General features: G+C 50.4%; 1 pseudogene; it reads right to left on the minus strand.

The window, feature by feature from the left end:
• Positions 1-18648, minus strand: part of LOC147121194 (uncharacterized) — a 132992-nt pseudogene that overhangs the window by 1156 nt on the left and 113188 nt on the right.

Raw genomic sequence — 18648 nt, forward strand, 5'->3', positions numbered from 1 at the left:
ATTATGCTTTACAAGGTTCATCATGAAATAGGGAAGCACACGGAACATCGAGGGACAACAACTCATTGTTAATTATCCCCTAAAATGCCCACCCCCTAAGCCTAGCTAGATTAGATTATGAGGGGCCAGAAACATGCTCACCAATCCCAGTTAGAAAACAGAGGTTTTGAAGTCTGCGTTTTGGTCCTCTCAGGCGTCCTGTCTCCACGCGGTCAGCGGAACGCAGCGGGCTGCGACACACTCTTTCCTCCCTCGAGGTAATGGACTCGGACAGGTTGGATGTTAGCAGGCCTGGACATCGGTGTGGAGAGAGGCCATCTGTTTTACCATTATCACATGGGTTTCTTCTCGTCTCGTCAACGTCCTGGGGTTGGTCGATGATCTCCCGACAGTTACCCTGGGGCTGGATGCTGACTTGATTTCCCCTCTCGAACCTCTCTCTCCGTCTCGAGTTTCTCTCCGATCTCGAATCTCGATCCGCCGAACCCGATCCTCTCCTCGATCACCTCCACTCGAACTCTGCACCAATGAAGCTGATGCTCCTCAATGGCTACCTCAATCGCCACCTGATGAAGCTGCCTCCCAACTCCGCAGCTTTTTGATGACTTCCCAGGTCTCCAGTTATACTTTTCCATGGAGGCCCTTATCTCCCGCCAAATCAAGGTTAGTCTTTGTTTAACTTTTGGCGGCTTGTAGCACAGCGGGGTACTCTTTGTGTTTAAAGTATCTTCGGGATGGCCGGTAACTGCCATCTCTGGTCTGGAATGACCTTGTATTGTCTTTAATGTCCCCCTTTGAACTTGAATCTGTTCCCCTTTGTCTGGGTAAACATTTAGATGGCCTTTATCTACAGGCCGATCTGATCGGATCTGCATCCAATCTGTATGTATGGGCTCTGTCTGGTTTCGTTTACTCCGAAACTGCCTTCCAGAACTTACTGTGGGCTGAATCCACAAAAGCTGTCTGGGGACTGCAGGAACCATTTAAAAATGTCCCAAAAGCTGGTCACGGGGTCTGGCGGCCATTTTGTGTGTCCCTTTATCTGGGCTTCTTTTAAAACAGTCTTTTAAAATTAAGGCCTTTTCTGCCAATAGACCCTTATAGGACAATCTTCAATTTTGCAAATTCTACAGTCCCCCCTGATGATACTATAACTTGCTTGAAGTATCATAATTCTGGGTGAGCAAAATTTTCTGACTCTCCATAATCAAACCATCCCCTGTATTTACCTATCTATGACCCCACGACACATGCATTTCCCATTTCAGAAAACCCACAGTGTACATTAAGCATCTATAGATGGCAATACATTGGAATTAAAATCTGACACACACATTTCCAGGCATGGAGGCGGGCCTAATGCCCCTACACCACCTGGTTCATACATATTATTTTTATTAATAACAACACACATAATAAACTTCAATAAAAATAATAAAGAAAGAAAATACACACAAAATCACACATGAATACTATCAAAAATAGAGGAGGGAGTGAAACTCTAACTCCATACATAGCAGCAAAAATTTAGACGGGTGTCTCCTCGTCTACCCGCACATAATGCTCCCTCCATTCTCCTCTGTTCTCATACCTCTGGAAATGTTTGTCCCTCTTACAATGTACAAAAAGTAAATAAATCACAATAAAAATCTGACATACTACGAGGATTTGGGAGGTTATCCTAATCCATGAAGGGACTTCTATATTAGTGAACAGGTCCCACCACTGTGGGGTCACTATATATAATATAGTGTCTTCTGCTCCAGCATGTAAAAATGTTTCTGTGAAACGGCAGCGGCTTTTAGTATCTTGGTGAGGTGTTCAGGGAGAGGGGGAATGATATAGCCAAAATGTGCAACGAATCGTTACAGATCGGTGAAGTTTTCCTTGACAGTGAGGTGAAGAGTGGAAGGTTCAGGAATAGGGACAATTCGCTTTTGGGCCACTTGGACTTCTGCCTTGGGTTTGAAGCAGAAACTGCTGTCACTGACCGGACACCAGCCGTGCTGTCCATGTTGGTAGTGGGGCGCTGCAGTGGTGACACAGTATGTCCCACCTCCTATATGTATGCCACCTGCGGGGGCACATGGCCTTGTGCCATTGCCTCCATGGTGCAATTTATAGGCTTCGCGCCAGCAGTTCTGAACCTGCACTGTAGTTTCGAATAGGCATTCAAGTGCTGGGGACACAGGATGATGTGTGCTCCCCGGCTCTGGCACCCCGAGTGGTCGGTACCCGTCATTGCATGCTCCCATCGAATGACGTAAGGTGGGACCGCTGTGTAGCGAATGTGTGCACCCCCTTGAATGACTCCAATGTTCTCCACTCTGTATACCGGGGCGGTTTTAGCTGTCTTTCCCATAACCAGCATTCTTACCACTGTACCCATAATGGTGTGATTAGACCACCCATAGTCCACTGGGACTGGGTAGGCCTCTGAAGCTAGTCTGAGCTGGCACGGACTTAATGCATTCTCAAAAGGGTGGAGGGCTGCGAGGTGCTTATTGCTGATCCAGGAGGGGACCAAACCTTGTTTTAAATCCTCCAGATTACTGCAACCCTCGCCCAGTAACCACGCCCCATACAGCGCGCAAGCCTCGTTCTGCGCAGCCTGATCTGATGCATTCCGATCCTCCCTGATGAGAGCATTTACCATTTTAGCGTGTTTCTCCAGCTCAGCTATGATTTCTTTTAAGTGTAGTGTCATGGCCTGGTCCTCATGTAACTCAGAACCCACTACATTATTCTCGTCCGTCAGTATCTTTCTTAACCGTGCTTTTAAACCATTGATCTGGGTCTGCAGCTCCACGTCATCCAGAGTGTTGATGACGGAAGTCCCTGTGTTAAAGGCGGTAAAAATATCATTGACTGTACCCCTTCTTTGTCTCCCTACCCTGTCCAAGACCTCATGTTGTGTGGTGTACAATCCGGCTCTTTCGACATCGGCAAAGTCGAACTCATAAAACTTTCTGAACATATTTGTTAACAGGACCTGGTACAATTGCTCCGTTTCCTTGGGGCACCACTCTGGCAATCGCACCTCGGTGAGGTTTAAAATCACAGAGGCCACCGCGTATTGCACCCCTTGGTATAGCACCTGACCTGTGGGTACCAATACCAGTCCGTTCCCGGGTCTGTTGGTAGTGGCGGGGCGCCCTATCTTGCGGGCTTTGGCTACCAGAATCGTGGGCAGGGGTTTGCGGGGGCAGGTGATGAGCTCAGTGGCATTCACCGGGAGCTGAGAGTATGGGACTCTGCATGCCCGTGTGCTGACGTCCCACTTCGTCCCTTTCCCAGCATCCTGCCACTGTCTTTGGAAAAAGATGGGTAGAATCTGTATGGGTAGAATTGAGAAATATTAAGGGGAAAAAAACGTTAGTGGGAGTGGTATATAGACCTCCAAACAGTAAGGCGGAGGTTGGGGATGGCATTAAAAGGGAAATTAAAGAAGCGTGCAATAAGGGCACAGCAGTCATCATGGGTGACTTTAATCTACATATAGATTGGGCCAACCAAATTAGTAACAATACTGCGGAGGAGGAATTCCTGGAGTGTTTACGGGATGGTTTCCTGGACCAATCTGTCGAGGAACCAACCAGAGATCAGGCCATCTTAGATTGGGTATTATGTAACGAGAAAGGATTAATTAGCAATCTTGTTGTACGAGGCCCCTTGGGTCGGAGCGATCATAATATGATTGAATTCTTCATTAAGATGGAGAATGAAGAGTTGACTCAGAGACTAGGGTCCTCAATTTAAATAAAGGAAACTACGATGGTCTGAGGAGCGAGTTGGGTAGGATTGATTGGGGAATGGCACTCAAAGGGTTGACGGTGGATAGGCAATGGCAAACATTCAAAGACCGAATGGATGAGCTACAGAATTTCTTCATCCCAGTTTGGCATAAAAATAAAACAAAAAAGGTGACTCAACCGTGGCTAACAAGGGAAATTAGGGATAGCATAAGATCCAAGGAGAGGACATATAAATTGGCCAGAAAAAGCAATAATCCTGAGGATTGGGAGCAGTTTAGGATTCAACAAAGGAGGACAAAGGGATTAATTAAGAAAGCGAAAATAGAATATGAGAGTAAGCTTGCAGGGAACATAAAAACTGACTGTAAAAGCTTTTATAGATATGTGAAGAGAAAAAGATTGGTGAAGTCAAGCGTAGGTCCCTTGCAGTCAGAATCAGGGGAATTTATAATGGGGAACAAAGAAATGGCAGACCAACTAAATACATATTTTAGTTCTGTCTTCACAAAGGAGGACATAAATAACCTCCCAGAGATGCCGGGGAACATAGGGTCTGGTGAAAGGGTGGAACTGAAAGAAATCAGTATTTGTAGGGAAATGGTGTTAGGAAAATTGATGGGACTGAAGGCCGATAAATCCCCAGGGCCTGATAATCTACATCCCAGGGTACTTAAGGAAGTGGCCCTAGAAATAGTAGATGCATTGCTGGTCATCTTCCAGAACTCAATAGAGTCTGGAACAGTACCCATGGATTGGAGGGTAGCTAATGTTACCCCACTATTCAAAAGAGGTGGTAGAGAAAAAGCGGGGAATTATAGACCGGTAAGCCTGACATTGGTAGTGGGGAAAATGCTAGAGTCCATTATAAAAGATGTAGAGCACTTGGAAAGTAGTGACTGGATCGGACAAAGTCAACATGGATTTACAAAAGGTAAATCATGCTTGACTAATCTACTGGAATTTTTTGAGGATGTAACTGGTAAAATAGATAAGGGAGAACCAGTGGATGTGGTGTATTTGGACTTTCAGAAGGCTTTCGATAAGGTCCCGCATAAGAGATTAGCATGCAAAATTAAGGCACATGGGATTGGGGGCAAGGTATTGACTTGGATAGAGAACTGGTTGGCGGACAGAAAGCAAAGAGTTGGAATAAATGGGTCATTTTCTGAGTGGCAGGCAGTGACTAGTGGGGTACCGCAAGGATCGGTCCTAGGGCCCCAGCTGTTCACAATATATATTAATGATCTGGACGAGGGAATTGGATGTAATATCTCCAAATTTGCAGATGACACAAAGCTGGGTGGGAGGGTATGCTGTGAGGAGGATGTCGTGAAACTCCAGTACGATTTGGACAGTTTGGGTGACTGGGCAGAAACATGGCAAATGCACTATAATGTGGATAAATGTGAGGTTATCCACTTTGGTGGCAAAAACAGGAAGGCAGATTATTATTTGAATGGCAATAGATTGGGAGAAGGGGAAGTGCAAAGAGACCTGGGTGTTCTTGTGCACCAGTCACTGAAGGTAAGCATGCAGGTGCAGCAGGCGGTTAAGAAGGCAAATGGTATGTTGGCCTTTGTAGCAAGAGGGTTTGAGTACAGGAACAAGGATGTCTTGCTACATTTGTACAGGGCCTTGGTGAGACTGCACCTTGAGTATTGTGTGCAGTTTTGGTCGCCTTACCTGAGGAAGGACGTTCTTGCCATGGAAGGAGTGCAACGAAGATTCACCAGGCTGATACCTGGGATGGCAGGAATGACGTATGAGGAGAGATTGTGTCGATTGGGCTTATACTCACTGGAGTTTATAAGATTGAGAGGGGTTCTCAACGAAACCTATAAAATTCTGTCAGGCCTGGACAGACTAGATGCAGGAAGGATGTTTCTGATGGCTGGGGAGTCCAGAACCAGGGGTCATAGTCTAAGGATAAGGGGTAAGCCATTTAGGACTGAAATGAGGAGGAATTTCTTCACCCAGAGAGTGGTGAACCTGTGGAATTCTCTGCCACAGAGGGCAGTGGAGGCCAGTTCATTAAATATATTCAAGAAAGAGTTGGATATATTTCTTAAGGCTAAAGGGATCAAGGGATATGGGGAGAAGGCAGGGACAGGGTACTGAATTTGGATGATCAGCCATGATCTCATTGAATGGCGGAGCAGGCTCGAAGGGCCGAATGGCCTACTCCTGCTCCTATCTTCTATGTTTCTATGTTTCTATGAGACGCCTGTGGGGCAGACGCGTTCTGAACCCCACATGTAGATGTAAATTCCCTCATCTGGTTCCCACCATTTGTCCCAACAGACACTCAATCCCCCATGAGTCCCCGTAATAGTCCGATGGGTATTGTTACCCAGTCGCTCCCACTCGACCGTGGAGTTTTTCATGGTCTTTCTCAGCTTCCAAAGCCACCACCATCTGTCCAAAGGAACATGTCCATGGCATATCAAACAAATCTTCCTTCCGACGGTGATGCTGACTCTGGGCGCGATGATTCTCACCCTGGGACACATTAGAGAAGTCTCTCTGTATGCAAACCCGGACTGGCTGGAGTATTCTGTAGAGTTCGACCCCAGCCATCCTGGCCACCTCCCTTCGTGGAAGTAGGTGGCTGTTTCCTCAACGTCCCGTTCACCTGTCCCATCAGTCGCGATGGGGCCTGTGTCCCCGGAGCATCCATACACGGTGGAGTCCTTGGTGTATCCCCGATAGGCCAAGCTACACCCGATCACCGTGAACGCGATGAGAATCTTCTCCATGGCACCTTTGGTTCCTGCAACAGATTAAACGATACAGCCAGGCTCCCGAGAGATTCTGGCCTAGGTGAAGGCATGATCGGGTCTTTCGGCCTCAACCCAAAACAAACACACATGCTGGGCAGATTCCAAAACTATTTCTTATAACACCCATCACCTTAAAAATTTACACACTTTCTACTTAACCAAAACATAAACTTAACTAAACTTAAACTTAGCTAAACTTATGTACAGTGCTGCCCGTCCCCGGGCGGTCTGCCTAATCCCTGTTCGGACTGCAGCTCACCGCTCCCTGTGGCGGGGCCGCACTGACCTGTAGCTTGAGTCCCCCGTAGCCTTTTGCTGCCAATTGGGGACTGCATCTTTCTAGTGATTTCCCAAGTCGGTGTCTGCTGAAGTAGGGGGAATCTGGCCAGGGCTTTACTGGCTGAGGCGTCCGAGACGACCTGCGAGGGGGTGCCTTGGGCGAGGCTCCCTTAGCGAGTGGACCTTTGGTTGGGACTTTAGCCCTCACAGCCCATGGCTCCTCCACGACTGCCGGCTTCGGCTCCCTTCCCTCAGACTCTGCCCCTTCGGGATTTGGGTCTGTGGCGGACGACTCCTCCCTACCTGTCACTACAGGCGGAGAATCTCCACCCCCAAGTTCTACCTCCCCTACGCTTGAGTCAAGGGCGGGACCTCCGTCCTCCGACTCCACCTCCTCCAGAATCGTGTCAGGGGCGGGGCCTAGCTGTTCGGGCTCCCCCCTGACTGTGCTCGGGTCAGACGACCTGCGAGGGGGTACTTCGGGCGAGGCTCCCTTTGCGAGTGGACCTTTGGTTGGGACTTTAGCCCTCACAGCCCATGGCTTCTCCACGACTGTCGGCTTCGGCTCCCTTCCCTCAGACTCCGCCCCTTTGGGATTTGGGTCTGTGGCAGACGACTCCTCCCTACCTATCCCTACAGGTGGAGAATCTCCGCCCCCAATTTCTACCTCCCCTAAGCTTGAGCTGAGGGCGGGACCTCCGTCCTCCGACTCCACCTCCTCCAGAATCGTGTCGGGGCGGGGCCTAGCTGTTCGGGCTCCCCCCTAACTGTGCTCGGATCAGGGGGAGGGCCTTGGTCTTCCGGCTCTTCCCCGTCCGAGTCCCAGTCCAATGGGGAAACCTCCCAGGTGGGCGGGATAGCTCCTCCCCTCAAGCAGGCTGCGGTGCCAGCTTGTGTGATCTGCGACTTTCTGCACGCCTCAGGCTGAGGATTTTTGCCCTCAAACCTGTCCTCGGTTGTTGGCTCCTTTGCACCTGGCTTAAATAGTTTGCACTGGTTTACGTGAAACCATTTAGTGCGCTGGGGCAACTTCACTGCGTAAACCATGGGGCTGGCTTTATCTACAATACTGTAGGGCCCCATGTACAGTGGTTCTAAACTCCCCACTCGGGCATAGTTTCTCACCATGACCTGATCTCCTACTTCACACTCCTGTGTCTTACGGGGTTCGAGCAGCAAACGGTTGCCCTGATGCTGCTTTCCCATGTTCCCAGCCGTTTGCCCATAAATCTGTTTCAGGCGCTCAAAAAGGTTCCGGGCAAACTTGTCCCGATTTACCTCTCGGAGCTGACCTTCAGTGAGCACCGGGGCTAGTACATGGGTGGGGGTTCGCATGACTCTCCCAGTCATTAATTCGTGCGGGGAGTACCCCGTACTTTTAGATTGGCTAGCCCAGATCCCCATGAGGACTAAAGGCAGGACCTCCGCCCATTTCTGGGGCGAGTCCATCGTCTCTTTCCTCAGTTTTTCTTTGAGGGTGCGGTTCATGCGTTCCACAATCCCGGATGACTGAGGATTGTGGGCCACGTGCCACTTCCCTTTGATGCCTAAGAGCATGAGGGTGTTCTGCATCACTTGGCCGGTGAAATGACTCCCTTGGTCAGACTCCACAAATCGTGGTAGTCCCCACCGCGAGAACACTTCCTGGACCAAGATCCTGGCAGTACTAAGTGCCGTGGCTGTTTTGCATGGGAAGGCTTCTACCCATTTGGTGAACACATGCACCAGGACAAGGCAATGCTTATAGCCTCCCTGGGCGGTGGGCAGGGGCCCGATGTAGTCAACCTGTATCGACTGCCATGGTCCCTCTACTCTCCTGATGTGTCCCATGGGCACCTTCCTTTTCTGGGGGTCTGGGTTGTTTGCAGCGCACACAGGACAATTAGCACAGAACTCGCGGACATCATCCCGAAGTCCCGGCCACCATCCCGCCTGTTCTACCCGTTGCCAGGTGACCTCAGGCCCGGGGTGTCCCGCTCCTGGACCCTCATGGGCCAGTTGAAGGAATTCCCTCCGGTGTTGCTGCGGCACAACCCACTGTTCCTCTCGGAACAGCATGCCTTCCTTGATGGAGAGGGCTGCTGTACCGTACGGACCTTCTACTTCCTTGCCCTCAGTGATGGCATTGAGGGCTGTTTTTAGGGCGGGATCTAGCGTTTGGACGGTCTTGAGGTCTGGGGGCAGTGTTACCCCTGTTGTCCCCTGAGTCCCATCTCTGCCTCGGATTACTGCCACGGGTTTGGACCCATAGGGATCCCAGAAAATGCCGGTGCGGGCACCTTCCCTGGCTAGCGTATCCGCTTGCTGGTTACCCTGGTTGCAGGGTTCCGTGGAGGAATGGGCCTTCACCTTGTGGATAAAGACTTCCCCTTCCTCCCCCACTGCAGCCATGATCTTTTCTAGTAGGGGCTTTACGGTCAAGGGTCGCCCGTCCGCAGAGGTATATCCGCGGCGAGACCAGATGGCCAGGTATTCCGTACACGAGTTGCATGTGAACATGCTGTCCGAGCAAATCGTGTATGGGGTGGGGAAGATCTCGGGGTGGGTAACCACGTACGCTACCGTGGACAGTTCAGCCTGCTGGGCGCTCATCGTGCTGGGGAGCTTAATCGCCAGGGCAATGTTTGCCGTGGGGTCATAAACTCCACACCCTGTGAGTCGTTCGCCAGCGGATACCGTGCTGGAACCGTCTATGTAGATCTCGCTTCCCATGGGATGTATCCCGGCCCGTAAACCTATGTTCGCTTCCCATACCCCTTCTACGGAACTGGGCTGTTCCGGGATATACCATGTTGGCCGCGAGCTTGGGCTCACAGAGACCCTTCACTTTCAGATCCATCTGAGAAAGGAGGAGGGTCCAACGCGCAATGCAGGCACTACTTACTGTCCCATCCTTGATCCTTCCATCCGGAAGCATCCAAGTGGGTGTGTGATGGGTGAGGAGAGTGATGAGAGAAGTGCCTGTGAAGATCAAAGACCTTTTCACAGCCCAATGCGTGGCCAAAAGATGCCGCTCGCAATTGGAAAAACTCCTTTCCACATCTGTGAGCACCCTGGAGGAGTAAACCACTGGCCTTAGCCTGCCCTGTCGCTCTTGGAGCAGTCCAGCGCTCAGGCTATCCCCACTAGCCGCCACCTCCAGGAAAATCTCCTTTCCCCCATCTATGGCCCCCAGAGTTGGCGTGGTCTGCAAGTCCCCCTTGAGTTTTTCAAATGCTGCCTGGCAACTCTCATCCCAGGACCATTCCACTCCTTTGTGTAGGAGTCGGAGCAGCGGGGCTGCTGTGGCGACATAGTCCTCAATGAAGTCTCTGCAGTACCCGGTCAGTCCCAGAAAGGACCTCACACCCGTTACGGTGGTGGGGATCAGTAGATCTTGCACCGATTCCCGTCTAGCCATGTCTAGGGCTCTCTCTCCAGCGCGGATGGTCAGACCCAAGAATTTTACTTCCTGCTGGCCGATCCGTGCCTTCTTTGGGTTCACCTTGAAACCCTTTCTGCCTAACAGCTCCAATAGCTCGGCCAATAGTGGGCCATGCTCCTCCCTGGAATCTGTGAACAGGAGCAGGTCGTCCACATACTGCACTAGCTGATTGGGCTGGCTGAACTCTTTTAAGCTCCCTGCCATACATTGATGGAAAATGCTGGGGCTGTTATGGAAACCCTGTGGCAAGCAGTTCCAGGTGTACTGTTGCCCTTTAAAAGTAAAGGCAAACTTGTACTGATCCTCCCTCCTTAAAGGGATGGACCAAAACCCATTGGAAATATCCAGCACCGTGAACGTGGTTGCGGATGCTGGAATACTCCCTATCAGGTCGGCAACTGCTGCTACCGTCGGCGCGCAGGCTGGGGTGTTACTATTGAGGACTCTGTAGTCCACCGTGGCTCTCCATGAATTGTCCGGCTTCTTCACCGGCCACAAAGGAGAGTTCACGTGGGTGGCTATTGACCTCAACACGCCCTGTTGCACCAGTGAAGACATTGCTGTCTCCATGTCGGGCTCCGCTTCCCTGGGGAAGTTGTACTGTTTTTGGGGTCGGGCCATGGGGTCCCCGTCTACTCTGACCTCAAACCCGGTGACCCTCCCGCAATCGTGTTTGTGAGTGGCAAACGTAGTCAGGTGGTCTGACGCGAATGCCTGCAGATCTTGTGGGACACTGGCGACCATGAGCTCGAGGTCATAGCCCTCTTTTGGCTTCACGGTACATAGGGTCCCTCTCCCTTCCTTCCCTGGAATGATGACTACCTCGCCTCTCTTACCCGTACTCGCTCCCCAGAGACAGTGATTTCTAAGATCCACGAGAATCCCGTGTTCCACTAAGAAATCGGACCCAAGGATCCCTTTTCCACCCCCCACCTCCCACTTCATCAGTATACACTTCCACGTGGTGCGGAGTGGTCCTAAATGAATGGAGAGAGGGATGGAGAATGCGCCAGCCTGTTCTTTGCCCATGAAGCCCGACAGAATATATGGAACCCCGGTGGACAGAGGTGAGGTGGTAGGGTTAGCTGTGTGGATCACTGTGCACGATGCCCCCGTATCCAACAGATAGGTCCCCTTTTCCTTCTCTACCTCCATCTCCACGAGGGGTCGTCTCCATAAATCATATCGCAGCGAACACAGGTAAACGGGCTGCGCTGGCTCTAGTCATTGGGGTGAAACGGTCGGGGCTGCGAGAGCGACAAGACCGGTGGTGGCTGCTACCCTCCCCTGCGAGATCATAAGAGACCGCATTGTCTCTAAAATTGACTCTATCGCAGCGGGATCCATAGCTGCACCGGTTCCCTTTTCTGGGACAGGGTCTGCGGCTTGGACCTGGACTCGTGCTGGGGCGGCGGTCTGGGCTTGGGCTTGGGCTGCGGGAGATCTTCCTTTATTATCCTTCCACGGATTTTTACAGTCCCTGCGCCAATGTCCACCCTTCCCACACCTGTAGCAATTGAGCTTGGCTTGGGGAGGGCGATTCCCCTCCTGATGCCACTCCTTTTTACTTGGGGCTGCGGGTTTTGCCTCATGCACTTTTCCCTTAGAGGGAGGTGCCTCCTGACTCCTGCAATTCTTATCTGCAATGGTGAGCTGTCGGAGCACTGTCTCCTCCGTGATCCCAGGACCTTGGGGGTCAAACCAAGATTTGGCTTGGGCCTGTATCTGTGGTAAGCTGTTGGCAACCAGGCAGCGAAGCCAATGAACCTGCTGGACATTGTTCATTGCGGCCCGTTCAGGCATGCCCGGACATCTGCGCCGATACACTGGCCACAGCCTTTCTGCGAAAACCCGTGGGGGTTCTCCAGTTAGCTGCACAGTCCCTTCCACACGGAGGAACGGGTTGCCGTCGTCCACTCCCAGAACTTCCAGGACTTCGTCCCGGAGTTCCTCATACCCTTTCTGTCCCCTCTTACTCCCGTCTGAGAGGCACTGAAGGATTGTGCTATCCAGGGAGAATAGCAACATTTTCGCCTGTTCTGGATCATCACAGTCATTGACGGCAGCTGTCTGCTCTATCTCCCTGAAATGGACTGAGGGATCTCCCTTCTCGGAGTGTTTTGGGAGGTGGCTCACCATCGCTCTGAGTTGTTGGGCACCGTGGGGCAACACGATCTGGTTCAGGAGGGGTCCGTCAGCGCCATTTGCGTCGATGGGACTGTACCTCTGGTGCTGAGTAGGACACATTGGTGCCGGCTCCGGCTTTACTACCGGGTGTTGCCCTTCCTTTTCTTCTACCTCGGCTTCCTCCCCTTCTACCACCCCCCCTTCGGGCCAAACCTCATTATAGCTCGGCGGTGCTGAGGGTTCAGTGGCTGGTGCCACAACTACTTCGCGTGGAATCGGTCTTTTGCATTCCTTCAGGAAGTCTATGTGACTTGCTTTTGGGCTTATGAGGCATATCATGCCTTTTGCCTTTGCCAGGGCCATTCTTAGGTCTTCTAACGCCTTCTGGCAGGGGCCGTGGTCTGCGCTCTCAAACCCGTTCTCAATGGCCAGCTTGTAAGCTGCCTTAACCTCTACTATGCTCTCCTCCTGCGCCCTTAGCTGTTGCGCGAGGCGGGCATTTTTCTCCCGTACTCTCGCTTCATGAAACTTTGCCTCAGTGACCTGACATTCCAGGTACTCTACTTTAGCCTGATGTTGGCTGGCTATAGTTTGGCGTTCCTGATTCAGCACGTGAAGCGCTGCGATCAGCTTTTCCCCACCCATGGCCTTTTCCTCTATTTCTGATGCCTGGGTTTTGATCTTGGCTGCCTGCGCTGCAACGACTCTGTCCAAAATCTGGACTTGTCTTTTGTAGCACATCAGCCACACTGCCTTCTCTACTGACTTTTTATGTTCTTTACTCTCTGTCCACCTGACGGCTGCGTCTACCGGACGCCCATCCAGTAAGAGATCGGAAATCCACTGCTTGGTGAGATTTACCTTACCATTAAAAATAATGTGCTATCCTCTCATCCATAACATTTCGTCCATTCAAACCTGGGTCTAACACATTGCAATCCTGCTGCCAATGTCCTGCCGCGGTTGCCATTTTCTGTAAGGGGTTTTCGATCGCCGAGGTGTCTCTCTCGCTTTAGAGGCCTCTCTCTCTCTTGCACAGTAATTTACCGAGTGGCTCGACCCACTCACCCCTTAGGTTCTATACACTGGACTTTGAGGCAGGAACTACAATGCAGAGAACACTCTATAGACCAAGTTTAATGAAACAAAATGAAATTTTATTGCATAAAGGAAAAATTGAATGTAAGCCAAAATAAGGTACATGGGAGGGAAAAACAAATCATAATACAGTGCTAACCAACATATCTACAGGCATATTATGCTTTACAAGGTTCATCATGAAATAGGGAAGCACACGGAACATCGAGGGACAACAACTCATTGTTAATTATCCCCTAAAATGCCCACCCCCTAAGCCTAGCTAGATTAGATTATGAGGGGCCAGAAACATGCTCACCAATCCCAGTTAGAAAACAGAGGTTTTGAAGTCTGCGTTTTGGTCCTCTCAGGCGTCCTGTCTCCGCGTGGTCAGCGGAACGCAGCGGGCTGCGACACACTCTTTCCTCCCTCGAGGTAATGGACTCGGACAGGCTGGATGTTAGCAGGCCTGGACATCGGTGTGGGGAGAGGCCATCTGTTTTACCATTATCACATGGGTTTCTTCTTGTCTCGTCAACGTCCCGGGGTTGGTCGATGATCTCCCGACAGTTACCCCAGGGCTGGATGCTGACTTGATTTCCCCTCTCAAACCTCTCTCTCCCTCTCGAGCTTCTCTCTGAACTCGAATCTCGATCCTCCGAACCCGATCCTCTCCTCGATCGTCTCCACGTGAACTCTGCACCAATGAAGCTAATGCTCCTCAATGGCTACCTCAATCGCCACCTGTTGAAGCTGCCTCCTGTAATGTATATACCTTTAAGGGGGGAACTATGTTTTACAGCTCATGTATACTGCAGTACCGGCAGTGACCACACCTGTATATAGCACTGAGTAGTAATCTGTACAGATCAGTTGCAGTGTGAGCCACGTTGAGTAAACACCTGTTGTACCGTTCTCCGCAGTCTGTGTCTTTTTATACACGGACGCAACGTTGGCGACAAGGCAGGTTCGGACCTACCTGCAACTCTGCATCACCTCCCGGGGATTCGCACCTGGAGATCAGTGGATTGGAGGTCAAGGCCAGAGACTCGGGTGTTGACCACGGGCAACCGCCCAGTCATCCAGCAGAGACTCGAGAATTGCGGGGGAGGCTGTCGAGAGCCAGGCTTGGCTTTCCAGTCGAGGTGGTCCAGCGAAACGGGCTGGCAACAGGTAGTGCGCAGACCCTTCCAGGACAGTGGCAGGCTAGAGCCCGACCGAGCGGCACAGCAAAGGGCTGAGCAGCGTCGACGGGGGAGAGAGAGAGAGGGCAGAGTGCACAGGGCGCAGCCGGTGTTCAGGGGCCGAGCAGCATCGGAGAGAGGGAGAGACAGATGCGCAGAAACACGCGAGGTGCCGCCATTGCCACGAGGACCACCGAGAGCGGCATTGGCAGCAGTGCAGGAGAAGCGCGCAAAACCTACAGGGTGCCGCCATTGCCATGAGAACCGCCGGGAGCGGCGTTGGCAGCAGCGGGGGAGGAAGGAAAGCGTGGGAGGTGCCATTTTAAGCCATTGGGAGACGCCATTTTAAACCACACACAAAATGCCGAAGAGTGGCAGTATCACCGCATTTGACAATGAAGTCGAAGATTGGACGACATATGTCGAACGAATAGAGGTGTACTGCAAGGCAAATGAGGTGTCAGATGACAAGAAAGCGTCGGTATTGTTAAATTTAATGGGTGCAAAGACGTATGGTTTATTACGAAATCTAGTAACCCCAATGAAGCCAATGGAAAAGAGTTTTGAAGACATAGTAACGATACTAAAGGAACATTTAAACCCCACACCACCGCTGATAGCAGAAAGATTCAAGTTTCACAAACGGAACCAGCATAAGGATGAAAGCAATGCTGATTATTTAACAGAACTGCACAAACTATCGAAACACTGCCAGTTTGGAGCGGGACTGGCAGATACCTTAAGGGACAAGTTTGTGTGTGGGCTTCAAAGTGAAGGAACCCAGAAATGGCTTTTATCTGAAAAGGACCTTACGCTGGAAAAGGCTTTCAGCATTGCGGTATCATATGAAGCAGCAGCATGGGGCGCTGCAGAGATACAACAGAGACCGCAAGAATATGGCACAAACGAAATGTCATATGGAACAGAGAAGTGCTATCGCTGCGGCAGAACAACACACGACCAGAATGATTGCTGGTTCAAAGACAAAGTGTGCAGACGGTGTGGAAAAGTAGGACACATAGCACGAGTCTGCAGGTCGGGAACGAAAACCAGCAATAAGAAACCTACCAAAGGAAAGTACAAGAAGGTACATAAGATGACGGAGAATAGTTCAGATGAACAAAAGAGTGATAACGACTCCGAAAGCAGAGAACTGAGTTGTCTGAAACTACATAATGTGATCACAACGGAGGATCACCGAACCATTTGGGTCACTCTCAAGTTAGCAGGAGTCCAGGTAAAGATGGAATTGAACACAGGATCAGCCCTAACAGTCATAAACTGATGGGACTACGAGCGGCTATTCTCACACATACCCTTGAGAGACACAAAAATTATTTTGAAGACATACACGGGGCAAAAAGTCTACCCCAAAGGAAAAATAAGGGTGACTGTTGTATATAACGGTAAGGAAACACCAAAACTAGACCTGTATGTATTGCAAGATGGAGGACCACCATTACTGGGACGTGAATGGATCCGGAAAATACAACTGGATTGGCATTCCATACAGGCACTGACTGTGGCTGACAAAAGGGATGACGACGTCACACCTGGGTGACTGTCAAAGATCCTAACTGACGCGAAAGAAGTGTTCCAGCAAGGACTCGGAACACTAAAAGGCATGACAGCGACGATTAAAATTGAAGAAAACGCAAGCCCAAAATTTTTAAGGCCAGACCGGTACCTTATGCGATCCGCCCAGCCGTCGAATCAGAGCTGGAGAGTCTGGAACGTTCAGGTGTACTGTCCAAGGTAGACTGGAGCGAGTGGGCTACACCCATCGCCCCTGTGATGAAAAAGTCATTGAGCAGCACGCCTGGGGAACCAAGGGAGGTTCGCATCTGTGGGGACTTTAAGGTAACAGCCATAATCAACACCCATAAAGGTCTTTACCAATACGACTGGCTGGTATTCGGGGTAGCATCAGCTCTGGCTATTTGGCAGAGGGCAATGGACCAAGTCCTGCAAGGGACCCCAGGGACCCAGTGTTATTTGGACGATATCCTGGTCACGGGCGAAAATGACAGTGATCACCTTGCCAACCTGGAGCAGGTGCTCACTAGATTGCAGGAATATGGGCTCTGAGCTAACCGCCCCAAATGCGAGTTTTGTAGAAAACAGATCTCGTATTGTGGCCGCGTTATCGATAAAGAGGGGTTACATAAGTCCCCAGAGAAGATTGAGGCAGCAGTGAAGGCTCCAGCACCGGAAAATGTGTCACAACTGAGGTCGTTCTTCGGGCTGGTAAACTACGACCATAAGTTCTTGCCAAATTTGTCTACAATACTACACCCACTGAACACCCTACTGCAAACTGGGGTGCCATGGAAGTGGAGTGACGAATGTAGACGAGCTTTCCAGAAGAGCAAAACACTAATCACATCGAAAGAGATATTGGCCCATTACAACCCAGCATTACCAATTCGGTTGGCATGTGATGCGTCACCCTACGGCATTGGAGCGGTGCTATCGCACAAATTCTCGGACGGCTCAGAGAGGCCAATAGCCTTTGCGTCACGATCACTAACCTCAGCCGAGCGTAACTATGCCCAGATTGACAGGGAGGCCCTCAGCATAGTGTGGGGAGTGAAAAAGTTCAATCACTATCTGCACGGGCAGAAATTCACCTTGCTGACTGATCACCAGCCTCTTGTCTCCATTTTTAATCCGAAGAAGGGCGTTCCGGTGATGACTGCGCAACGACTACAAAGATGGTCACTTTTTCTAGGGGCGCACCACTATGAGATTGAATATAAGGTCACGAAACAGCATGGAAATGCTGATGGGCTATCACGCCTGCCACTGCCTACTGCAGAGGAAGCACCAGCAGTGGATCCTGTCGAAATATTCCATTCGACTATAGTTGAATACCTACCGGTAACTAACGCTTGTATCGAAAAGGAAACCCGAAATGACCCGACACTGTCTCGGGTATATGATTTGACGGTGAAGGGATGGCCAGCACATGGCGACTTACTGTTGCCAGCATTCTCGACAAGGAGAGAACAGCTGTCAGTGTGCCGGGGGACCTTGATGTGTGGATCCCGAGTGGTAATTCCACCCAAGTTAAGGGATAGAGTGCTCAATGAGCTTCAGGAGGGTCATCTGGGAGGGGTAAAAATGAAAAGCCTAGCCAGGGCTTATGTGTGGTGGCCGGGAATCGATAAACAAATCGAGGACCTGACCAAGAGCTGCTCAGGATGCCAGAAAGTCCAAAATGCACCACCACAGGCCCCTCTACACCCATGGGAGTGGCCCTCATCTCCATGGCAACGGGTGCATATAGATTTTGCTGGTCCATTCATGGACTCAATGGGCCAGAAATTCCAGGCCAGAAGCGTGAGTACGGTCGGCTTACTCACGCTTCTGGCCGTTGGAAATGCCGGCGTTCAGCATGAACAGCGCATGCGGGGAACGCCGGCATTTCCAGACCTCGAGCGCGTGCGACTGCACAGGCAGCGCTTGCGCAGTGAACTTCGTGGATTTCATTCATGAAATCCGTGAGGTTAAGTCCTTAGAAGTTACACTGAAAAAAAGCAAGTGTAAAGTGGTTCATTGGCTGTGGAGGAAGATATATTTTATCGTGGAGCTTTTGAAATGCAATATTTTTGTTTGGGAAAGGGAGGGAAGTTATTTTAAGAAATTTTAAGTAAGTTTTAAAGTTAAATTTTTTTTTTTTTTTAAAGTGTTTTCAGAACGGTAGGTAGAAGGAGCAATTGTGGCTGTGTGAATGGAATGTGAGAATGAGTTATGTATGTCCACATATATTCCTTTACGTATATGTATGTATGTTTTATATTCCTTTACTATGAATGTATGTTTTGAATTATGATTTTCCAATAAGTTACTTTCTCTGAAAGTCATAATTAAATAATACATTCATACACATAAGTAAAGGAATATATACATAACACGCAAAGGAATATATACAGACATACATACTTTCAGAAGCTCCACGATAAGAAATATCTTCCTCCGCAGCCTCTGGAGCAACTGTACCCATGCTTTTTTCATGTGTA

This window comes from Somniosus microcephalus, chromosome 3 (assembly GCF_052327205.1).
Source record: "Somniosus microcephalus isolate GS21.2 chromosome 3, FLI_Smic_1.0, whole genome shotgun sequence".
In the NCBI taxonomy this organism is placed as follows: domain Eukaryota; kingdom Metazoa; phylum Chordata; class Chondrichthyes; order Squaliformes; family Somniosidae; genus Somniosus; species Somniosus microcephalus.